Source organism: Acanthopagrus latus, chromosome 7, assembly GCF_904848185.1.
Source record: "Acanthopagrus latus isolate v.2019 chromosome 7, fAcaLat1.1, whole genome shotgun sequence".
Taxonomy (NCBI): Eukaryota; Metazoa; Chordata; class Actinopteri; order Spariformes; family Sparidae; genus Acanthopagrus; species Acanthopagrus latus.
The window spans coordinates 31,106,461-31,126,466 of record NC_051045.1 but is presented as its reverse complement, the minus strand read 5'-3'; the positions used below and the strand labels follow the sequence as shown (position 1 = coordinate 31,126,466).

At 40.1% G+C, this 20,006-nt stretch overlaps 1 long non-coding RNA gene across 1 annotated transcript; it reads right to left on the bottom strand.

The window, feature by feature from the left end:
• Positions 1-7: 7 nt before the first annotated feature.
• LOC119022997 lies at positions 8-2,264 on the bottom strand. The gene is made up of 3 exons (XR_005076140.1): positions 1,158-2,264; positions 445-587; positions 8-341 (listed from the first exon to the last, which is right to left on the bottom strand). It is a non-coding gene; the product is annotated as an uncharacterized LOC119022997 (long non-coding RNA).
• Between the last annotated feature and the right edge of the window lie 17,742 nt (positions 2,265-20,006).

Below are 20,006 nucleotides of genomic sequence, written 5' to 3'. Positions count from 1 at the left end.
AGCCTCTCAGCTGTTTGCAGGCTAGGGCTACCGAGCATCATCATTTGAGAGTGTCTGCGTCGATCCAGTGGGCAGTAACACCAATGAAGCTTCGTCTTCGGACAGACCAGCAGTCAGCGGTGGTGGCGATATACTCAACTCCCCTCATGGCCTCAGTCACCGCTGTCTTCATCTCCTTGGCGGCCTCGTCCATCCTGGAGCCCAGCGTCACTCTTGTCATAATTTTTGCTCTGGCATTAGGCAGCAGATCCTTCACAAACTCTATAAATGGTTCTTGTTCAACCAGAGAGAGGGGCTGGAGTCCATGGACCACATACTTCAAGACAGCTTTATCAAGTGACCTAAGATGAGAGAAGATAAGAAAACCAGGGATTTTTTCTTTTTTTTTTTTGCTACAGCAACAGTGACAGAGGAAGTACTGCAAATAAACAAGATAAAGCTTACCTTTGGGACACAGCAGAACAGGTGGTGGTCAGAAATGTGGTCATCTGCCTGTTGGTGCTGGTGGAGGGAGTCTCAGTTACAGGCCTCTTTCTTTTTGCTGATGTCAGCTCTTCATATTTTTTAAGTTGGTTTGGATGTTTTCTCTGGAGCAGTGAGAGAAACACATTGAGAGAGTGAGGATCTCACTGCCTTTTTGTCAGAGGGGCAGTAAGAAAAAAAAAAAAAACAAGCAAACAAACAAACAAAAACGTAATCCTCGACTGTATAGTTTTACCGCGTGGAACAACACACTCTTTGCTTCACCATTAAAGTCTATTGACAGTGTCATGTCAATTTGACACTGACCTTCACACAACAACACTGTTTATTGCACTGACGCTTAATAAATGAATGAATGAATGAATGAGAAGAAAGTCATTAAAAAATGTGACCACTTGGAAAGATCATCACTGATAAATATGTCTAACTCCAGCGTTATATTTTTACAGTTGATTAACATACATGGCTAAATCATTAAATCTCCCTTCCAATCCATCCATGACTAACATTAAGTTACCTTGCACTGGATAACGTTCCTAACGTTACTACTACTAACGTAGCTAAGCTAGTAGCCGTTAGCGTTAGCTAACTAACACTATGAAAAATACAGTCAGTTAACGTTAACTAATAAAAATGAATGTTGCAGGTCACAGGATTAGTCTTTTATAACTTACCTCAACGTGTTTCCTAAGATTGGATGGAGAGTTTTTGTAAGCCAATATCTCACTGTTTTTAGGAAGGCACAGCAGTCATTTCATCCGGTAGGAGGAATCTTTCACTCCGATGTAGCTGAACATTCCCCGCAGGTATGGCCACGGGTGTTCATCGTCATCGTCGTTGTCGTCTATGCTGGTTGTTTCAGCAGCAGGTTCAGGTTCAGTCGCCGATTCAGTCACCTCCATCTCTGACATTTTAGGCTTCTCTGTCTTCCTCCTTCTCTTCAAATAACATTAGAGACCCGACTTGTCTGAGACTACTGACATGATAATGCGACCATTAATTTGAAATGTACCCGCTGGCCGCTGATTTCATCCGCCGCACAACGGGGTAAACCAATGATAACGTCTTGCGGTCTGTATCTCCAGCATCATTGGCTACTAGTCCCACTACAACAAAACGAAGATTGTCCATTGGCTATCACGTTCCTTCTTATTTTGTAACGAGTAACGAGGATGCTCAGGTAAATGTAATGGAGTAAAAGTATTGATTTTTTTTTCGGAAAATGTAGTGAAGTAAAAGTCGTCAGAAATAGAAGTAGTAAAGTAAAGTACAAATATAAAAAAATACTACTTAAGTATAGTAACGAAGTATTTTTACTTCGTTACTATACAACACTGGTTGGGTATTTACACGAGACATTACAGGGTTTACATCCAGCGGGCCAAATGATCGCTTACGGCCCTTATAGTACTGATGAATTCCGGCCCTTCTGAAGTCCAACTGACACTTTGGTCCAATCAGAAACATATAATTTGCCCCGATCTAACCCTAGGGTCGTGGAAAGCCTGCTGTTATCCATCATTGAGATTAACTGAATCAGATCTGACCTGAATTAACATTTTTCAAGGGATCGCGGGATGTTTTTTGTGATGAAATGCTATAAATAAGATCCACAACTGCGACCAATCACAGGTCGGAATTTAAAAAGTGCACGTTCTATAGATACTTTATGAAAATTCTTTTTAGGCCATCTCAGCCAAATGGAGGCCAGTCATTTGAAAAGTAGAGCAATTTCAAATATGAAAACTGTGTGGTGAGGGAGTACCGGTTGTGACTGTGTGCCAGGCGCAGTAACTGGCAAAAAAAAAAAAAGTTGGCACCATGAGTGATACGAGGACGACGGTAGAGGTCTATAAATACGTGTGGAACGCTTTGCTTGTTCGGAGTGAGATGATACTGAGGGCACGTGTCACGCACTGCCCCCAGATGTGTCAATCATGCCCATAGACACTGTGTCACTCGGGGGATGAACCCAAATACCGTATAACAGACATACCAAACCGCAGCCGAAGAGAAGTCCGGCGTCAACGCTGTCGACACTGAGTGTGCTGACGTCAAAGGATGTCTGCGGATGCAGTCATGCGCATAGAAGGATGCCGGCTCCAGCTGACAGCAGGGTACATGCTGTGCCTCTGACACGAAGTTGATCACTCCCCGCTGAGAGGTGCAGACGTGCACCAATCAGTTGGACCTTTTTTCAATGTTAAGACCTGTATGAGAACTTACTTTTGAAGACTTTGACGACATGAGAAAAATATAATCAATATTTCATTTTTGTTTGTTTCTTTGTTTTTTCTCCCACATCCTGACTTTGAAATAATGCTGGACCATTGAGGTGAACAGGTGCACAAATCTGGCTCTTTAAGACCCCTTTATGTGTAAACGGTTCAGAGGAGCGGATATGTTTTATTGGGACATTACAAAGAAAAAAAAAGAAAAGAAAAAAAAGAAGCATCTGGAGGGAGAAAGCGACGCGAGATCTTCCGTCCCTGAAGTTACAGCTTGTAGGCAAGTAGCTGCTACATGTGGCAGGTGGACATAACGTCGTTACAGTGTGGTGTTTAATCAGTGCCGGCCCTCAGTCATTCGGTGCCCTCGGCAAGATTTTAGCCGGCGCTAAGCTAACTCTGAAAGCATGAACATTTCTATTTTAAAAACATTAAGAAGGCTCCACACAACATTAATCTTTGCTCGCAGTATCACCAGGGTGTCTACACATGAACACGAGCATCGCGTCAGAGTGCCACTGCGCTCCATTGAATATTAGCTTGCTCGAAAACTAAACTAAGATAAATCTTAAAAGTGCCACTTTCGTCGTAATTATGCATTTACAGAAAGGTTTGACTCATATACATTCACAAATAGGACCTACAGGACCTACAAATACCTGGGGCTGCAGCTGGATGACAGGTTGGACTGGACAGCAAACATGGACGCTGTACACAGGAAAGGACAGAGCCATCTGTACTTCCTGAGAAGGCTGGGGTCCTTCAACATGTGCAAAAAACTGCTGCAGATGTTTTACCAGTCCGTGGTGGCCAGCGTCCTCTTCTACGCTGTGGTTTGCTGGGGAGGAAGCAGCAAGAAGAGGGACGCTGCCCGACTGGACAGACTGGTGAGGAGAGCTGGCTCAGTGGTGGGCACAGAGCTGGACTCTCTGGTGACTGTGGCAGAGAGAAGGACCCTGGACAAACTGCTGTCCATACTGGACAACACCCACCACCCTCTGCACAACACCTTCAGCAGGCAGAGGAGCGTGTTCAGTGGCAGACTGCTGTCTCAATCCTGCTCCACCAACAGACACAATAACTCTTTCGTCCCCCTGGCCATCAGGCTGTACAACAGCTCGCAGTGATGTCAGGAAGCACAATAGACAATGGACAAATGCACTCAGAAGCACTCATCTTTTATAGCCCAATTTAATTTAATTGTACACCGTCCCCTGTCCCCTTAATACTCTTTACCTCTATGTCACTTTATATTTTTAATATCACTTTATATTTTTAATATAGCTGATAGAGGTATTAAATGTATAAAACACTTAATCTTCTACAGTCACTTTATGTAAATAGTTACAGTTGTACAAAACATTTTTATAACATTTTTATTCCACATTTTTATTTCTACTCTTTCTTTGATATTGCATGTATGTTCAATGTTTGTTATTGCTACTGGATGCTTGAATTTCCACCGGGATCAATAAAGTATCTATCTAAATAACGCCTTGGTTGCTTTTTGTTTCATCTTAAGTCTATATTATTCTGGAGAAAACATTTAGCAGCAGAAGCAGTGCAAGCTATCATTTCTGTTTGAGTGCATCAGCCAGCTTCTTTTGATTTTTTCAGCATTGACTAAGACTCTGCTACAAAGTCATGTTGACACTCTCCCATCTTTGTTTTGGGGAAATGTGTGACTGCTGTTACTTGAACTTGTCCTCTGTGAACTAACTCTCATCTCACTTTGTCAGTTAGAAGAGATGCTCAGTCAGCAGGTCTATTGGTGCCTTTAGTCCTGATGCTGTGTCAGTCTGCTGTGCTGAGGTAGAGGGACAGCAGCACCTGATGCTGTGTCAGTCTGCTGTGCTGAGGTAGAGGGACAGCAGCACCTGATGCTGTGTCACTGGGCTGCTGCTGAAATATTTTAAGAGTGCATCTGAAGAGAGGTGTATATGCGACCACTGCATGTTACATTTTAATAAAAAAAATAATTAAAAAACAAAAACACATGCTTGATGTGTGCTATACATAATGCTAATATAGACAAATAATGAAAATGTGGTGAGATTTATTGTCATAGCAATACAGTTCAGTCTAACCAGAGTGCAACTGAAGTATGTTTCACCTATGAATGACATGGGAAAGCTAAGGTGTGGAGTATTAATGTTACACCATTGTACAGGGGAATAATAAATGAGACACATGGACACGTTGTAATGCACTTTTTCAAAAATACACAATTTTCCCAACATTACATTGCTATCAAATCAGCAACTGTTATAACAACTGTCATCTCCAAAGATTGTTCAGTTAGAAAAATAAAACATTGTACTGGAAACATAAAATATCTTTACAATGGTTTAAATCAGAATTGACAAACTGTGCTTTCAAATGGACAGCAAACTGTCTAGTAACATCAACTCATGTTTTACATCCTGTTCTATTCAAATATAAATGAAAGTACATCACATCTGTTATGTGTAGTAGTCATAACCAAAGTTATATCCTGCAAAATGGAAGCTATTAGCATCACTCTTTTACCCATACAAATAAAAGAATAACAGTGCTACATGGCTATCATCAAGTATTCTCATTAAATGTCAAACATTGCACACAAACGGCACAACTACGCCTCTGAAACAATGTCGTCCGCTCCGCACAACGCAGCTAGCAAGAAAGCTACATTCAAGTGAACAAAACGTGTTAGCTCTCAAAGTTACTGCAAACTCACGGCATAGAAAACACAGAAACATGTCAAAACCCGATTATGTTCACTTTTTTTTTTACCTGTAAAGAGGAGTAATAAATGAGAAACGTGGATACGACGTTGCTTCCGTCACGTCCAGTGTTGTAATGGACGAGTGAAAACACCGTCTTCCCCTCTACCGTCTGGGCTCAGACACAAGCAATCGAAACCCGAACACCAGAGGTGATTTGAGGATTAGCTTTCAAGAAATAACTTAGAAGAAGCAGCACTTTAGGAAACAATATAAAACAGTAATCAGAGAGCTCTTCCAAAATAACAAGGAATTAGTTATGTTTTAAACACAGATATCCCTTTTAGCTTATCACTCTATGTTTGTTTGTCTAGAAGACCAGAGTAACAGATAACAGATCACTCGATCAGCAGATCACAAAGAATTTCGTCTTAATCCACTTGTTTTAACCTTTATAATTACTTATGATGTTGTGTTTTTAACCATGTACTTTCATGAATTAAAGCATTCTTTTGTTTACTATTCTTAGCAAAATAACACAAGTTTTAAAAGCACTTTAGCATTTTTAACAGCACTTTTTTAACCATTACATTAACAGTAATACACTTTAACTGCACTTTAACACTGATTTAAACTTTAAGAAACATAATCTGTGACACAATGAACTAAAGGCTTACAACGACCCTATTACAAAGGGGATGGAAAACTAATGGCATTTTAACTGACAAACAAGCAGGACAGACACCTGCAAAATAACACCTGAACAGGCCAAACGTTAACTTTCCAAATGTCCCTGATGAATTTAGGGTGGAGAAACATTAACACTCGTCGACTTAGCTATTTATTGATTATTAAACAATGCTGCTATCATCCGAAGTAAGCTAGCAAGCTAACACTCTACTCCAACAATAGTAACTACGATGCATTAAACTATTCATTTCCTTTCACTTCATCACATACACGTTACTGTACCTGTATCTTCTTCTTCACGTCTTCCTCTTCGTTCCTTCTTTCCTTTCACTGGTTGCCGGACGGTTGGTCTTGGGGTCTCGGTCCAGTCAGGTTCAGGCAGCTGGCCTCTCGACCCGCCCCCTCACAGAGGACAGGTACAGTGCAACCAGCCAGGAAACCGGAAAAAAAGGCTTCTCCGTTATTCAATAGTCTTTGCTATGACGTTATGTTGCTGTGGGCTTATGTAATATTTCAAAATATTACTAGCAATGGCACTGATAAAATATATGTATATATTTTTTATTTTTTATTATCATTATTTTTTCCATTTGCCCATCCACCTTGTTCCTGACTGCGTGAGTTTACCCATGGTTCATAGCGGTATTCGGTGATGCTCTTCTGGTTGAACTGGCTGACCTCGGTGTTTACGCTAGCGTAGCTGTCATGCTCGTTCTAAAATCTGGCTTTTAACACAAAGAAAGCAACAGAATGGATAAAATCAGAGGTGGATACACAGTACTGATGTTTTAATAAGTTGTGAGGACAGTTCTCACAGTGCTTCACCCGTCACTTCTCAAGGAGTGGGCAGATGACATGAAGCATTAGCCCGACGTTAGCTACATCAACAGTTAATTATCTTATATTTTGTGGAGGTGTTGACGGTGGAGAATTACGCAGTTAGTAAAGCACAGAAGCATACAGCTACCTGCACAGTAACAAAATAGGGAAATTACTGTTGAAGAAGGCAGCGGTAAGGTTAGCGCCCAGCCACAGCGTCAATCAAGCTTAACATACAGCGTGGAAAATGCTGAAGGAAAGTGGAGTCGTGGACACAGGTGGCTGCTCGGACATTGTCGGGTCAGGGAAGTCATGCAGCAGATACATGTGGAAGATATTCACAAACCCAAATATTTATTTTAATGTCAACGCGACGAGCAACGCTAGTCCCCGTTCCTCCTTCCTCAGCATGGCGTTTAGGGCGCAGGGCACGGACATGTTTGTCTAAGTTGTTAATGTACGACACCAGACGTTTCTGAAAAAAACTTCAATTTTCAGCAGTTGTTGTGGCAACCAACAACGGCACATATTGTACCCGAGCTCGTCTTAAAAACTATTTAGCACTTATGACCTAACGCTAGTTGTTCAGGGCTGGCTTGGCGGCAGCGGTCCATCATGCAGTTGCAAGGCAACCGGAAACAGAAAACCTGGCGGAAGTAGTTATCTGTCATGGCAGCCCCCATAGGCTTCTGAGGAAACAGGAGGATACTGCCTATGCCCAGGGCCGGCTCTGACAGCAACGGCTCGCGTGGACTGCAAATCAGGGCTGGTTTTAATGTTCCCCACAAAGATTTTTATAAGTATCTCCAAATTCGTCATTTTATAGGATCTCTCTTGAAGACAGGCGGGATACGCATGAGATTGTCAGAACTGGACAACACTATAGTTCTGGCAAAGTCTCCTAAAGGACTGATTTCCAAGATTTATACTTCACTACTTTATTCTGATTCTTCTGGTTGTGACTCTCTGAAGTTGTTGTGGGAGCGTGATCTGGAGGTGACGTTTGCTCCTGTAGACTGGGACAAGATCTGCAGCGGGATTTTTCCTAAATGTACCTCAATCTCTATACATGAACAGAACTTTAAATGTTTTCACAGAACTTACTACACTCCTGTTCGCCTCCAGAATATGTTTCCTGACACTTCCAACCTTTGTTATAAATGTAAGACACACAAAGGTACATTTATCCATGTGTTTTGGTCATGTGACCACATCCAGACTTTCTGGAAGGGGGTTCACTCTGTAATCCAGGAGGTCACTGGTAAACAGCTCTTGCTGACTCCTTCTTTCTTTTTACTTAACCATGATGGTCCAGACAATTCTTTGGACACAGACACCAAATCTCTGTTGATAATTCTTTTGTTCCTGGCTAAAAAATGTATCTTGCTGCGGTGGTCAACTCCCCAGGTCCCCACGGTCGACATGTGAACATCACAGATTTCTGCTCTTATTCCTCTGGAGAAGTTGACTCATGACCTCAATCACACATCGGACAAGTTTCAGAGGATCTGGGAACCATTGCGCTCCTTCTTACAGAAGCTTTAACTCAGCATCTATCCCTGCAAGATGAGGACTGCCTGTTTTTTCTGTAATTTATTCCATGTATGTGCTCTTTATGTACCTGTCTCCTTTTTTTATTTTTTTTTTATTTACTTATTTATTTACTTATTCACTTTATGCATACGTACAGCGCAGCACTCACTGTTGGTTCGGGGTGGGTTTTCTTTTTTCTTTTCTTTTTTTTTCTCTTGTTGTGTCCTGTTTGAACTTATAAAACTGAAAAACCAATAAAAAAGAGTATTAAAATGATAATAATAAAAATGTCCCCCTTTGTTTAGCACAGTCTACTCAGGCATAGTAACATTGACAATGTTACTGACACTAGGACTAATATCTCTGAAGTCTGACCCCACCATAGAAACCAAGACCATGCATATTGACCTTTATAGTTGTGGAGCCATTCTTGATTCAGGCTTTAGGCTAGGGGTGCACCAATACCATTTCTTTCAAAGCTAGCGCGAGTAAGGGCATCTTCATTTGTGCACTTTTTCATGCTCATATTTCTGACACAAAAATAACCATTAGGCCACACATGCACTGAATTGGAAGACAGGCTTTATTTTCTTCTCTGTCACAACAAATGATGATACATTATCTAAGAATAAATATCAATAATCGTCATGTCCTGTGTCAACAAAAAGCCTCCACATTGGCACTGTCTTCACATGGGACAAAATGAAACTTGACACAATATTAATGAAATTTGACAAATTAAACAATGAAACTTATTACACCGTTAACACAGTCAACTTAACACGTCAATTAGACTATTGCACAGTCTCCACATTTGAATGCATGAAAAGATAATAGCTGAATATAGTTCAAATGTTGGGAAATGTACTGTGTGTGTTTGTGTTGGAATGCATGAGAGTGCGTGCTTGTCAGACTTGGACAAAAGAGAGGACTCAGATGCAGAAATAATGTCAAGTTTTATTAATCTGATTTGCAACTCTTCAAATAGAATGATAAACAAAATACTATGAAACTCTGAGGGACAGACAAGACAAACAAACATAAAACACACACAATAACAAAAAAATGCTCCCGAATGAGGAAAACCTACTCTGAACTATAAAAATGGAATATGAAAAATTACAAAAGCAAAACACTCCGAAGCGGAAGGCACAAAGGCTATGAAAATTAACTGCTCTTTCCTAGAATAAAAAGGTTACAACAAAAGGCACTCCAGATGGAGGAAAAATAAAAGGCTATAAACAAACTCTGACATGAAAATCAAAATCAGAAAATTCAGAAAAACAAAACAAGGCAATACTTAACAAGGCGAGGGTACAAGACTGTGGAACAGGGCTTCAGTATACAACAAGACGACGAAATACTTTGGCAACGCAGACAGGGGAAGACAAAGACTTTATACACATGAGGGAGGGGAACACAGGTGAAAACAATCAAGGATTAGGGATGACGTCTGACCAGGGACACAAGAGGAAGGGCAAGTGACCTGAAACGAGAGGAGAGTTACTTTCAAAATAAAACATGAATTCACAAGACAAAAACCCAAGACAGGACATCCCTCACCGTGATGTGACAATTGCACTGACTTTTTATATATTGCTAGCTAGAAAGAGAGCTATTTTGTGAAATATTGCAGCCTATACACTTATGCAATAGCCTACTATAATAGGGCTGTCAGTTTTTATTTGATATTTGAATATAGGTGCAACGATGCAACTTCACAACTTTATTGTACATCCTGCAGGCCAGGAATGCTGAGTATACAATAGTGCGACTGAAAACACACAATGAATGCAATGTTTTTCAAGCAGGCAGACTAAACAAATGTCCCTAACAGGTGACATCATCTTGGTATAACCGGGAACCTACAGTAGGAGCACTGTGTTGTGGAGCGTCAGTGATGCTGCAGGCCAGGAGTACTGAGTGGACCACAGTGAGACTGGAAACATAGTAAGGTGGGTCAGGCATAATAAATCATGCTAAATGGTCATTACCTTGCAATATTATTAAAGGAATCATACTACACACAACTATTGCCATTAGTCATTATTTGATACACTCGCGTAACATCATCATACAGTGCAGTACAAACACTGTAAAAAATAAAACTGTAAAAAATAAAACTGTAAAAACGGTCAATGACTGGCAGCTACGGCTGCCAAACAAAAACCGTAGTATTAAAGTAAATTATCCTAATACAAATTAAGTCCAGAAACATTATTTTTACAGAAATTTTCATTAAATGCTCTGCAGAAAAATACCGTTATTTTACAGAACTTTGCTTGATTATTACAATCAAACACTTTGAATAAAGTGACAATGCTAAGAGTTATGCAGAAAAATACCGTTATTTTTTTAGACCCATAAATTATTTCAAACACTTTGAATAAAGTGACAATGCTAAGAGTTCCTCAGAAAAATGCTGTTATTCTACAGATTTTTCCTAAATTATGATAAAACACATTTAATATGCCTTAAAAACCACCGTGGAAAAACAGTCAAATGACGTGCAGCATTATTCTACAGACTACTACAACTAAAAATTCTATTTCTCCATATGTGTATCTTTTCTGTTAACAGTACTATCATCATGAGGTCTTGATTTCACCTTTGAAACAGGTGGGGAGCTTTTGGGCTGAGGGGGTTGTGGTCTGTTGTGTTTTAGCTTGTATTTTCCAATTTAGTTATATTCTCCTGATATTCTCCTGACCATTGGGGGCTCTGTATACTGTAGTTCTGATAATATTTGCAGTATTTGTGGACAAGCATTATATTCTTGATTTAGAACTCTGAATATACAGTGTACTATTAAGTAAAATCAAAACATGCAACAGAAGTTCAATTAATCTGTACCAGAAGTGACAATGCAACAGATGCAGCAGATAAGGAAGAATCCTCCTCCAAACTGCCAGTAATCAGCTCTTGGGTGAATCTGGGGGTGGGGGAAGAGAAAAAGGACAAAGTAAGTGCCACTGAAAAGTCCTTACTATAAAAAGTAGGATTTTTTTAAAACCATTTATTAAAACAACCACGTGGAGTTTGCTGTTGGCTATTTTGGGGTGTAGCATAATTCAAACCAGCTCAAGAAATAATTTGTCTCTCACCATTGACTGCCATACAAGGCTTTTCTGAAATAAGGTTCCATGGTGCACACCGGAAGGACCGTGACTTTGGCTCTTTATTATTGGAGTAAAATATTTACAAATGTGTGTGGAGAGTTGTGTCTGTATCTCAGTCTGTGTGTGTGTAATCAGATTGTAAATGTGAAAAAGCATCACACAAATCACCACACACATTTGCAAATCTACCGCAGCAGAAGTGTGGCTTAAGTCACGTGTGAACAGACAGCCAGTTGAGAGGCCCATGTGAGTTGTAACTGATGACTTGTCTGTATTTCCAGCTCTTGGAGCAAAATGCTTAGACTTTTCCGCCAAGGCTTTCAAAGATTTAGATCTACTTACAGTTCTCCATAATAATGTAAGGGGTAGTGGATAACATTGACCAGTATCTTGTGTCATGACTCCTGTTTTGTGTTTGTCCTTGTATCTGGTTTTTGGTTTTTGATTCATGTCTTTATATCATGTCTTGTTTCCTATGTTTTGTTTTTCCTTGTCTTGTGTCTCATGTTTTGATGTTCCTTGCCCTCATGTGTCCTTTAAGTTCTCCTTTGTTCTCCCCTCTGGCTCCCTCTGTCTGTTGTCTTGTTCCCTCCTGGTCTGTTCCTCTGTGCTCCTCCCCCTCATTATCACACCTGGCTTCCTTCTTCCTCTCTCCTCACCTGTTCCTCGTCATGTCATTAGTGTCTGTGTATTTAGTCTCCGTGTTTCCCCTCACTCCTGGTCCGGTCATTGTTTTCTGTTTTCTGTTTCCTCCATGCTCCTGTCCATGTTCCAGTCCAGTTTGGTATGTCTTGGTTTTGTGTTTTCCATGTTTGAGTTGAACTTTGATTTTTTTGATTTGTACTTTGTCTAGCTGTTTTCTGTTGCTACTTTGTCTTGCCCTTTAAGTTGTTACTTTGCTTTTTGTCCTGTTTTGTCTGCCTTGGTTTTTTTTTTTTTTTTTTGCATTTCGGCTTTTGCTTTATTAAAGCTCGCTTTTCGTTCCTCTTAATCTTTGCCTCCTGTGTGTACTGTGTTTGGGTCCACCTTCCCCTTCCATAGTCTTCCCTTTTTAACCCAACCCTGACAGACATCTTGTCTTTTATATTGCAGTTGATACTTACTAATGGTAGACTTGTCTCTCTGTTTGGTGCCTGTTCTCTGCTTTAAACCTTGTTCCAATGCTTGGTCTGCAAAACATATAAGCAAATTTCTCATCATTAGCAGTTATCAGTGTAATAAATATTCAGAAATAAGCAGGTGGTTACACATAACACACATAAGGCCAAATATAACATCTCTCCAAGACAAGCATAAGCCTTATCATATACTGTACTTTTTGTGTATTTTAGGGGGAGCTGATGCAAAAATCTTTAAGTTTGATATTAAAGTCCAGTGTGTCATATTTAGTCCATATAGGGGACCTGACAGAAATGGAATATAATATTCATATGCTGTTTTTATTAGCATATAACTGCATGAAAATAAGAATTGGGGCGGCTGTGGCTCAGGGGGTTAAGTGGTTGTCCAATCAGATGGTTCAATCCCTGACTCTGTGTGTGTGTGTCTCACATGGCCTACCACAATAAAATACAATACCTAGAAATACCTCAAGGTGGTTGTATGTCTCTGCGCAAATGTTATTTTTGAAGTTGACATTCATGTGTGTTCAGATGCATATAACAAATGTAGTGAAGATTTGATTTTTTTTTTTTTTTTTTTAAAGAATGTAGTGTATATTCTTCAAAGATGAGAATATTGCTTCATATATTGTAGTTTGTTATAAACATCCAGATTATGTGCTCATTGACTCTGCGCTATCACCAGTGTGAAGGCACAAGACTTATTTGTGTATAATACAGGCACTTAAGAATTGCATATTTAATCACATGTTATCTGCCATCTACCCAACACACACTAAACTTCAGATAAAATTGAAAATATTTCACACCACTGAATAAATTAATCATATCGTGTGTGTGTGTGTGTGTGTAGGTGTGTAGGTGTGTGGGTGTGGGTGTGGGAAAGGGTATTACCTGCAGGTTAATGAAGGCCTGCAGTAAAGATGTTGAAACAAACAACCCCACAATACATCACAGCAACTCCCCGGGCAATTCTGGAGCTCATGCTGCATTTTCCCTTTTGCAAAGGAAGTGAGGACAGAGACAGGATAGGTTATGCTTATCTTTCTTCCACTAATTTCTCAACTACTTGAAAAACACCAAATGAGAGATGAGGATGGTAGTTATGTTAAGCGGACACAGTCATTCAATCTCTTAGACTGATCAGGATTTTTTAATGGGGCAAATAGTATGATTTATGTATATAACTTGAATACATTCACATCTTTTATTGTCTTACAATGAGCTGTAGTACAGGCTGTATGACTTACCTTTCCCTCTGACAAACACCACCTTGCCTTGATGAGCATCTCTGGAATTAGAATAAGAGGTATCAGTGAATTTATATAGAATGTATATAAGTAAATGGAACTTAATATACATTTTTATTCATTCTAACTTATATTGCTAGGTATTCATTAAGTTAATAAAATATCCATTAACCAAGCAGTTGCATTTTGGCTGTTTAAAACAAGGTGTGAAATAGACCCATCTAAAGCTTATAAGGGTGGGATAGGCAGTGAACATACACAAGTTCCCAGTGTTTTTTTTAATGTACAGTAAAATGTATATTTAATTCAATCTACGTTTACAGCCAGCATATAGAGAAAAACTCACCCACGAATCAATATTAACTTATTGCTGCTAATGTAATGTAAGACAGACATTGGTTCAAGGCAGACACCTGAGGACGTCACCTTGGTCTTTGGGAAACAGTGATCAACATTCTTCACTATTTTCTGACAGATATCATGTAATGTAACGTGTACTCTGCTGCTCAAATAATGTTCACGTATCAGACATTTACACCTCAATTTCCTGGCTGAGTTGTGCCACTGCTTTACTTATTTTACCATGTAAATGTGCGTGCACACGCAAACACACACAGTGTTGGGAAAATTCACTTCCTACATGAACTAGTTTAAAGTTCATTTCACAAATTTTAAAATGAACTAGTTCAGCTCATGGTTCATAATTCAAAACTTTGAACTAAGTTCACAGCTCCAAAAATGAGTTTTTTTCTTCAATGTGTTGCTGCAAGCTATTGTAGGAGACACTACTTTGACATATATTGGATAATCAATCACTGGTGATTAATAATTCTCGTAGACAGGGCACCACCTCCGATGTTTCTGTTATGAGACTAAGTCGGAGGCAGTGAGTCAAAACATTAACTGTCCAAGTTTGGCTTGAACAGGAAAAATTCAATCTGTTGAATTTCAAAATTTATATTTGATCTCCTATTCTGAAGCAGTGAATTCTTTCCACAATCCCATCTGTTACCCACTTTAAATTAAACCTGCACAGACAATGACATGAGGTTAAATATATTTATTAACTAAATAAATGCAGAGTAAATGATATGAGGTAATGAATCAGAGGGTGACAACAAGCAACAGAAAATGTGGAGATTGTGATTGAAAAATGACAAGATGAAATCTAAACGATGTTGGAGTTTGCTGTAACGAACCATTAAATTGCAACTACGGGATTAATGCCTATCCCAACAGGGCGATATGGCAATGCCTTTGAATTTATGGTGTGTGTATATATATATATATAATTCGAAGCTTCCACAAACACCAACTCTGATATCATTCAAGTGTGATTCTTGTCGTGTAAGATGTTCAGCCTAATTTTGTTGACGGAGGGGGAAATGGGGATGAGTGCCACCACAGACGTGGCCGGTCTTTAGTGTTCCTGCGTTGTGAGCTCTCCAAAAGACATGTTTCTATATATTTTTAAGGGTGCTGAGCATGCTGGTGGTGTTAGTTTTTGGATTGGAGTTGAGGAAGTTGGTGAAAAAACAATGACCTGCCGGTCATTAATGTTCCCATCTGGTCCAGTGAACAAGACTGTGGCTACCCCCGAAAATGTTGCCACTAGCTTTCCAAAGCAGTTGGAATGGTGTCTCTATCACCGCAGTTATTGTGATTTGAAGTTTCCCATTCAGTGTCAGACTCCAAATCCATCTTCCAGAAAGTGTCTAGGAGCACTTTCAGGCCATTTGAAGTCTATCGATACCTATAAAAAAGATTGAAATTGTCCAACTTTTGAGTGACATTTGCCAAAGTGTGAGCAGTTGGGTTCAGGCACATTCCCCAAGTGGTTTAGGTCAGTAAACATGGCCAGGCCAGGATGTAAGGGTTAGGTGAAGTAATAAATTACTCAGAATCTCTCCCTATGTTGACCAACGACACCATAGTTTGGGTAGAGGGACAGAGGCATGGCGCTGGCCGCCGCAAGTTAGGGTTGGGGAACTGAGCCCGCGCAGGAAACAGCACGGGAGGAACACGGTCCTTCCCCCGTGACGCCTCTTTCACACGATCCCAACCTGGTTGATGGTTACACTGGCGCCTCCGGCCGTAGTGCACCTCTTTCCAGCCGTTCTCCATAAATCAGTGTTTTTACAGTGTATTTATTTGATTATAGGGTGTTATATTTAAAGTTGTTTTTAATAAGGTGTATATATTAATGAAATATCTGTGCTTGTGCAACAGTATATGAAATGATTCTTAAATGGTGTATCTATGTAATTATAGGGTTTTATATATAATATTGTTTTTAATAGAGTATATATATCTATCAATGAAAAAAGTTGTGTGCTCATGTCACACTGTATGAATGGAAATGAAAGAAATAAAGAAGTAAACAAATCAAGGAAAACAAATAACTTTATTTTTGGAAAAGGAATCAAACTCAAGCGTGTGCCAACAGACGACGTTTCGATCAGTATTCTGATCTTCTTCAGGACTGGCACATGTTCAACTAAAAAAGTCACTGGTCTTCAGAGCTGTGTCTCTACTGACAGTCAGAGCAAAAGTGAGCTGTGTTTTTTTTATGTTTTAAAGGTGTGTTTTATTGATATTTAAAGGTTCTATGAGGTAAATGGTTTTAAAGGTATGTTTTCCCAACATTTCATTTTTAAAGGTGCTATGAATTGCATGTTTTTTTTTCATAGTGTGTCTTCCTAATGTTTAAATTTTAAAGCTACTATGATCTGAATGTTTGTTGTCATTAGGGTTTGTTAACTCATGTTCAGTTTTAAGGGAGCTATGAATTGGTGTTTCGAATTAGATTTTAGGGTATTTTTAATTGAATTGGCAATTTAAAGGTACATATGAATTGGTTGTTTTTTAATCCTTTGTTCTTCAAGATCTATTGGAACCATGCATTTAGATTAAAGTTGCCACAGCTAGGCTCCAGAGTTCAATGCAGTGGCCGAGGTCAGGGGTCAAGGTCAGGTTTAAGGTCAACGGTCAAAGTCAAGGTCGGGATTAGTCATAGTATTTAAGTGAGGTTAAGGTCAGGTGTCAAGGTCAGGTTCAAGGTTACAGGTCAACATCCAGGGTTAGGGGTTAGGGTTCTAACCCCGAAGCGGTAGAACCCTTCTAAAATTGTGCCGGTTTATTATTATTATTAGGGTTCTAAACCCGAAGGGTTAGGGTTAAGAGGTTATAACCTTGCGGCTATATTTATTATTGTCATTATTATTAGTATAATTATTATTTGTTGTCTGCCGCTTGAGCTCAAATTCCCGTGAGCTGGAATGGGCCAGAATCTTGAAACTTGGCCCAATGATTGGAAATGATGTGCATCAACTTTTATTAAAATATGAGCCCAGTCAGCCACATGGTGGCGCTGTAACTAAGGCTTGAAAAAGCGTTTTTGGGAAGGCCATGCCCCTCACACCCTAAGTCTGATTGACTTGAAATTTGACACCCAAGTCCAGCTCCATGTGCTCTACAAAAAAGCCTCCAGGACCATAAAGCTCCGCCTGTTACAATTTTTTGCTAATTAGCACAATGTGAAAAACAGTTAAATGAATAGAACTTTTGAAAGATTGACTCTATCAACACCCAATATGCTATACGGCTTTGGGGGATGAAAAGACAAATTTCTACTATAAATGAGCCAGATCAAAAAACATGGCTGCCAGGGACCCATGTATTTTTGCAATGGGCCTAGAAATTATTGGCCATAACTCCCACACCCTTTGTCCTATCATCACAAAACCTGGGGGGTAGGCTGACAACAGGACTGGGAATCTGCCTACCAACGCATGTTGAGCTCAACATATAGGGGGCGCTATAATTGCCATTAGCATGTAGCTGAAAAAACAATTTGGAGAAATCTGGGGCTTATCATGGGTATGTGTTGCACAGATCTTTGGGGAACACGGCGGCCGATGTCATCAACTGCGGGGGATGAGGGTCAGGGTGGCCGATTTGGGGCGAAAGAAGGTTAGAAGGTTAGAACCTGCAGATTACTGCTTGTGGTTATATTTTATATATGAATTCTTTCATGGTGGCGTTTTGCTCGGAAAGGACATTTTTTATCTCCCGCAGGTCCTTGGCAACATTGTTTATTGCAGTGATTGTGTCTCACTGCATCTGCAGGACTGCATTTGTGAGGACACGGCCGGAGGGCTGGATGCACGAGGTGCAGTGGAGATGCTGGGTGCACATGGCTCAGCTGCAGCACTGCTGACCTCACATGGACCCGCAGCAAGTAAAAGACATTTTTTGAATAAAGTCACTTTTTTTGTGAACGGAGTCTCAATTATTTCTGTACATAAATGTACACAACTTGAATGCATATGGTTTACACTAATTTCAAATATGGTAATACACATTACATACCGGGGTCTTCTGCTCCTTGTGGGTTGGCATCGGTGTCCCCCTCCACCTCCATCCTCACTCAGGAGGGATTCCAGGTGGCCCCGTTCCCCCGCCTGTGGCACGGACGTTCTGCCTGTGTGGTGCCAGGCACTTTTTTGCGTCTACTTTTATATCTGACCACTTTTTTTTTTACTTCAGCCACACTCCGACCTTCTGAGGCAACAGCATTGACACTGTCCGCCACATGCTGCCACTCTAAAGCCTTTTTAGCATTGGTGACCCCCAACACCATGTCCACCAAATAAAACAGCCTTCCTCATCTCCACCTCCCCGACAAGAACTTTCACCTCACACTGAGTGAAATTCTGCTTCTTCGCCTCTCTCTCTACCTTTGCCATGCTTTCAGTCATGAATCATTATTAATTAGGGTCGTTTCTCTGGATATTTATATGCAACTATGGGAGTGGTATGACTCACACACAGGTGCGCCACGTTTAGATGGGATTTTGGTTTAGAAAGGGAAATCGGCGTAGGACATGCACTTTCTGTGTTTTGTGCATACGCAACCTTTTGACGTCAATCCTACGCACAGTTTTATAAATGAGGCCCCAGTTCTTCAACACTTTCTCTTGGCCCTCGCTTAACACTGTTTCTTTACTGGTGTTCATTAAATTTCCAACCCAAATTTCTCACTCATAGCAAATGTAATACTTAATTCTTATTGTGCTTATCTTGTTAAACATTTTTTTTACTGTAATTATGGCAAACACAATGCAGCTTTGATATATTTCAGAATCATTTCATTTTCATTTCATTTATGTATAATGTCCATTTCTTGTATTTGTGTCTGGCAGGAGTGTATGAGTCTCACCTTGTCTGACAACGGTCTGGATGTTTGTGTGTGTGTGTGTGTGTGTGTTAGTGTGTGTGTCTGGGTGTCTGAGTGCATGCATGTGTACATGCTGGTATTTCTGTTCGACAGGAGTAAATGGATCTCAACTATTCTGACACTCCCCTCTCTCGCATAAATTTCTGTTTATTTCAAATGTTCTAATTAGTGTAGCCAACCCTCTCCTATAACTTTGCTTAAAATAACTATAGAATGTATTATTGAATGCATATGTCTTCAGTTTTTCATATCCTTGTGTTGATAGATGAGTTTCTTGTGGGAAGATAATGCGCCTCTCCTCCATTATAAATTTTGTCAACACCTTTCCTCTTTTAACTGGATCCTTCATATGTCACAGAACACTATCAGTGGTATACTAGCAACCGCTAAGCTAAAATAACAAGTAGGGTTGGAACGAAACTTGGTCTTGCAACTTGTTCGGGGATTTACTCTTGTCCCCCTTTTCCCGGCTGGTGGGTGGGGGGTGAAGCCTCTTCTAGTGAAAGGGCCCCCCTAGTGGCAGAGATCTCCCCAACAGGTGATCTCCTAAGCTCACTAGAAATGTTGCAGATCCTGTATTTTGGGCAGAAATGTGACAAGTGGTGTGAAGAGAAGGTAGGACAGACAGGATGACAGACACTTCTCCACATAAATCTGCGGAACTTTTTTGCTCATAAGTTGCCAAAGACAGTTACAGTTACTATGATACTGTTGTTTCGTCATGTAATGTTGTTATTTGGGACATTTCTCTTTATTTTGTTGAGTGAAGGATCTGTGTAGTCCCACCCTGTGAGCACCATCAGATCCACACGCTCCCGC